The sequence below is a fragment of the Narcine bancroftii genome, chromosome 1, assembly GCF_036971445.1.
Source record: "Narcine bancroftii isolate sNarBan1 chromosome 1, sNarBan1.hap1, whole genome shotgun sequence".
NCBI lineage: Eukaryota > Metazoa > Chordata > Chondrichthyes > Torpediniformes > Narcinidae > Narcine > Narcine bancroftii.
In genome coordinates, this window is record NC_091469.1 from 423,972,299 (window position 1) to 423,978,289 (window position 5,991).

Consider the following 5,991-nt stretch of genomic DNA (forward strand, 5'->3'; position numbering starts at 1 on the left):
TTCTGGACTTGTCCGTTAGAAGAGGAAAGTAGAGATATGTTTGCGTTTGAATGGGAAAATCCATGGACAGGTAGACGGAGACAGTTTCGGTGGACTGTATTGCCACAAGGGTTCACTGAATCTCCAAACCTGTTTGGACAAATGCTAGAACAAATCCTGATGGACTATCCACAATCTGATGATTCCCAACTAATGCAGTATGTGGATGATTTACTATTATCAGGACCCAAGGAACAAGAAATGAGGAGAGAGACCATTAGACTCTTGAATTATCTGGGGAAAAAGGGTCTACGAGTGTCCAGAAACAAGTTACAGTTTGTTGAGAAAACTGTGATATATCTGGGACACCAGATAAGTAAAGGACAGAAACGGATTACCCCTGAACGAATTGCGGGAATCACTAGAATGCCTTTACCCCGTAATAAGAAGGAAATAAGACAATTCCTGGGACTCTTAGGATACTGTAGGTTATGGATAGAGGACTACTCAGTTTTGGTGAAGTTTATGTATGATAAACTGACAAATGAAAATGACTATCCATTGAAATGGACCCAGGAGGAGGAGGGATGGTTCGAGGACTTGAAACATCGCCTAACACGAGCCCCAGTGCTCACTCTGCCCTCTTTAAAACAGCCCTTCCAGCTATTTGTCACTCATAACCAAGGAACAGCTGTGGGAGTTTTAACACAAGAAAAAGGCGGTCAGCGACACCCAGTAGCTTTCCTTTCCAAAATGATGGACCCAGTGTCTCGCGGATGGCCGACGTGTATCCAGGGAGTAGCGGCTGCTGCTCTGTTGGTAGAGGAAGCACATAAACTTACTTTTGGAGGAAAGATGACTGTGTACACCTCCCATTCTGTGAGTGTTTTATTAACACAAACTGCCCATCGATGGCTGACTGATTCTCGCATATTAAAGTATGAAACCATTTTAATGGTTGGAGAAGATTTACAGTTTGCAAAAATTAATAGCTGCAACCCAGCTCAATTTTTATACGGCAGTGAAACAGAGAAAGAGGTGGAGCATGACTGTGTCGAGTTGACAGATCTTCAGACCAAGACCCGAGAAGACCTTTGCGATACTCCGCTGGGAGAAGGATATGAATTCTACATTGATGGCTCCGCCAGATGTGTTGACGGAATGAGAAGAAATGGGTATGCTATAATAGAAGGAAATACTTGGAAAGTAGTAGAATCCACGAGACTACCCGGAAGCTGGTCAGCACAATCCTGTGAACTATATGCCTTGCAGAGAGCCCTCAAAATACTGGCAAAGAAAATTGGAACGATTTACACAGATTCCAAATACGCATACGGAGTAGTGCATACCTTTGGTAAGATCTGGAAGGAGCGTGGTCTAATTACATCAAGAGGAAAGGAATTGGCACACGAACAGATGATTACTCTGACTCTAGAAGCCTTAACATTACCCCAAGAAATAGCAGTGGTCTACATACCAAGCCATCAAAGGGGAGATAACCCAACAGCAATTGGAAACAGACTGGCTGATGAAGAAGCCAAAAGAGCAGCCATGCAACAAGAAGTCCGTTTGCTGACTTTAATCCCAATAAGGCAAGGCATAAAGACAGCTCCCATTTTCACTGCTAAAGAAGAAAAGAACATGGATCAGCTGGGCGCAAGCCAGTTACCTGATGGAACATGGAAAACACCAGATGGAAGAATTGTTCTAAATAAAGAAATAACTCGCAATATTTTAAAACACCTGCATCAACAGAGCCACTGGGGCACCCAAGCCTTATGTGACACAGTGCTTCGAGAATATGTGTGTAAGGGAATCTACACCTTGGCCCAACAAGAGGTGCAAAATTGTTACCTATGCACAAAAATTAATAAGAAGATAATGAGGACAGGGACCATGGGAGGTCAACCATTAGCCATACGCCCTTTTCAACGTATCCAGATCGACTTCACAGAGTTACCTCAAGTTCAAAGATGGAAATATCTGTTGGTGATAATAGATCACTTTACCCGATGGGTAGAAGCCTTCCCAACAATAAATACTACAGCTTCTACAGTAGCTCGCCTCCTCCTAGAGCAGATAATCCCCAGATATGGTATAATGGATTCTATAGACTCAGACAGGGGTCCACATTTTTCTTCAAAAATCCAGCAATTGATTTGTGATGCATTACAGGTCTCTTGGAAATTACATACCCCTTGGCATCCACAAAGCTCAGGGAAGGTCGAGCGTATGAATGGAACACTAAAAATCCAATTGACAAAGTTAATGGTGGAAACTAAAATGCCTTGGATAAAGTGTCTGCCCCTAGCCTTATTGAGAATTCGTACTGCCCCACGAAAAGATGTAGGGCTGTCCCCTTATGAAATGATGTTTGGGCTTCCCTTCTGGAGTACAGTTGAGGGGTGTCCCACCTTGGGGGAAGGGGATATATTTGTTAGGAACTATTTACAGGCACTGTCACGCTCTCTTACAGATTTACGAAAGAGAGGACTATTGGCACAAACACTGCCTCTAGACTTTTCTTTACACAAAGTGGAACCAGGAGACTGGATTCTTATCAAGACCTGGAAGACTGAAAAACTCCAGCCCCAGTGGGAAGGTCCATACCAAGTTCTCTTAACTACAGAAGCTGCAGCACGAACAAGAGAGAAGGGGTGGACACACGCATCTAGATTTAAGGGACCTGTAGAGGCGCCACAGGACCCTGATACGAACTCAGATTGGACTTGTATTCCTGGAGAAAAACCTCTTACCTTACGATTTCGCAAAAAGACTTAATTCACAATGTTATTGTTATGTTCTTTGATTTTTCTTAGTTTGCCTATGTCTTTATCAGGTGTGAAATGTAAGAAATGCAGAGATACAGTGGTCCTGTTTCAGGACCACATTTGGGGAAGAAAGGAAGGTAATTTCATTTCCCATACCTCAGTTCCTGAGAAATGTTGGGCAGAAAATACCACCCAACATCCATATACCCCTTGTGTGGAAAAAGAAGGAAATAATATGGGTCATTATATACAGATTCCTAATACCACTCCTTTCCCTCTTAACGGTTGGAAAGGTGACTCAAGCCCACCATGCCCTGATGGACTCTGGTTTTGCATACACCAACGTACTGTTCCAATGAGAAGTTACACTCCACACTCGAAATTGCCTGTCCCTTTAAGACAGCCGGACTTAGTTCGAGTCCATCCAAATAACCATGTAAGTTTCGGTAATGTAATTGGGGGAGATAACCTTTTTGTAGATCTGGCAACTAAAATTGCAGGAACTTTTAATGTAACTAATTGTTGGGTCTGCGGGGGTCCACGGATGTCAGAACAATGGCCTTGGTGGGGAGAACCTCTCAATTCATTGACCATGATTTCCCGCATTTGGACAACTAACCGAACGAGATCAAGAGAAACCTGGTCTCTCTCTAATGTCCCCTCTGGTTTTTATTGTCTCTCACGAGCCGGCAAATACCCAGTAGGAGAAAGTCCCTGCAAGGCTGTATGGATTCGCATTTCGCCTGGTGTTTTCACTTGGTTTCCTAAACCTCAGACTTGGTTCTTATCCACTGTTTTTAAAACTAATTGCCTACCCCTGTCTAATAGCAGTATTCAGTTTTGGAATTGTACCACTTCCACCATCACAGGACCATACCAATCAAATCCTGTTCTTAAAAGAGTTTGGGAAAGGGGGTATGGAGTATCCCCAAATGGATTATTCTGGGTATGTGGTAATAAAGCTTATACTCGTCTTCCCTCACAGTGGAGTGGAACTTGTTTCCTAGGAATAATCCGCCCAGAATTTTTCCTTCTACCCCACGATCACGGTCATAAATTAGGCGTGAAGGTCTTTGATACATTACATCGTGAACCCCGCTCTACCACGGTACATTTGGGAGAATGGAGAGATGATTGGCCTCCAGAGCGCATAATTCAATATTATGGTCCTGCTACATGGGCTCAAGATGGATCTTGGGGTTATCGTACTCCTATATATATGTTAAATCGCATAATTCGCTTACAAGCAGTGCTTGAAATTGTTACAAATCAAACAGCTATAGCCCTGCAATTACTTGCATCCCAGCAAGGTCAAATGCGCTCTGCTATATATCAGAACCGTCTAGCCCTAGACTATCTCCTAGCCACGGAAGGAGGTGTATGTGGCAAACTTAATTTGACTAACTGCTGCTTACAGATTGATGATAATGGAAAAGCCATTCGTAAAATCGCTGATAATATTCGTACATTGTCCCATGTACCGGTTCAAACCTGGCATCCTTTCCCACAATTTAATTGGATGGACAAATGGTTTGGAGGAACCTGGTGGCGTACCTTCTTGTGGGTCATCGGAGGTATTTTATTCCTCCTACTTATTTTGCCCTGTATTATTCCCTGTCTACGCAGCCTGGTGATTTCCATGGTCGAACGAGCTATGCAACCAGGGGGGATGGGAGACCCTGTAAGACTTTTATTTCAGCTTGAGATTAATGTATCATAAAACATTTCTCTTCCCTAGCTTAGAATCCCCATTCATATCTATACATATATTCAACACATTTTAAAGAGAGAAAGGGGTGGATTGTGATATAGAGAATTTAAGTTAAAAAGACTTAAGTTAAAATGTGATGATTAATCATAAACAGGGAAGCCAGAACGGACAGAGAGTTTACTAGCAGTCAAGGACAGAAGGAGCTGCTGAATATGTTTTTTTAAACCTATCTTTTCATGGTCATAGTGAGAGACATGCAGGAGACAAAGGATTGATAAGAAGTGTGAGAAACAGAATTCAGTGAATGTAGAGTTCACAGCGTACGTAACGAACGTGATAATTAATAATGCAGTTATACTTAGAATGTTTTTGTAATACTAACCAATTAGAACAGTATTAATAAGAAGGGGAAGGGCAAATAATAAAGGTATAAAAATCAATGCACTGTATGTATCGGGGCTTAACTGGTGAGAAACCAGTTGAGTCCAACTCTGCAGACTTGTAAATAAAGCTTGTCGTGTCATCAGTTTTAAAGAGACTCATGTGTGAGAAGTTTTATTTCTGACATTGGGTGTTGGGTTTTTCCTCCTTTGCCTTTTGTCAGTGAGGTGGGCTCTGCGGTCTTCTTCAAAGGAGGTTGCTGCCCGCCAAACTGTGAGGCGCCAAGATGCACGGTTTGAGGCGATATCAGCCCACTGGCGGTGTTCAATGTGGCAGGCACCAAGAGATTTCTTTAGGCAGTCCTTGTACCTTTTCTTTGATGCACCTCTGTCACGGTGGCCAGTGGAGAGCTCGCCATATAACACGATCTTGGGAAGGCGATGGTCCTCCATTCTGGAGACGTGACCCACCCAGCGCAGCTGGATCTTCAGCAGCGTGGACTCGATGCTGTCGACCTCTGCCATCTCGAGTACTTCGACGTTAGGGATGAAAGCGCTCCACTGAATGTTGAGGATGGAGCGGAGACAACGCTGGTGGAAGCGTTCTAGGAGCCTACGGCTCCACTCACATACAACTTTTAAAAATCCCTATGCCATCAGTGCTCTGTGATTAGTAAGGGATTGCTTAAGGTGGTATATGATTGGGAAAGGAAGGTTGCTGTAGACCCAATTGTTACTGAAATATTTTGCTTGAGAAAAACTGTCATTGGCCCATTTCCTTTGGAGTTATGAAACTGTGCACATAACGAGTCAATGAGGTACGATTAAATCAGTGATTTCTACCTTCTAATCACAGAGCACTTACGGCATAAGGAATACCGAGTGTGGTATGTGAATGGAAAGAGAAAGGTTGAGAACGACTGTGCTAGGCTGTAGTTCCGGCCTTTCACTCTGCTCCCTCCCTCCCAGCACTTCATACCCAAGGTTAATGCACTTTACAGAACCTCAGCACTCCAATTACCCCGTGGTTCGGATCACCGGAACCTGATCACAGGAAGCGGCGAGCGGACGGAGTTTTGATGGACAGGCGGCTGATCGAACCGGCGCTCGCGAAGCTGGTGACGCACGGAGACGGAGGCCCTCGATCCAA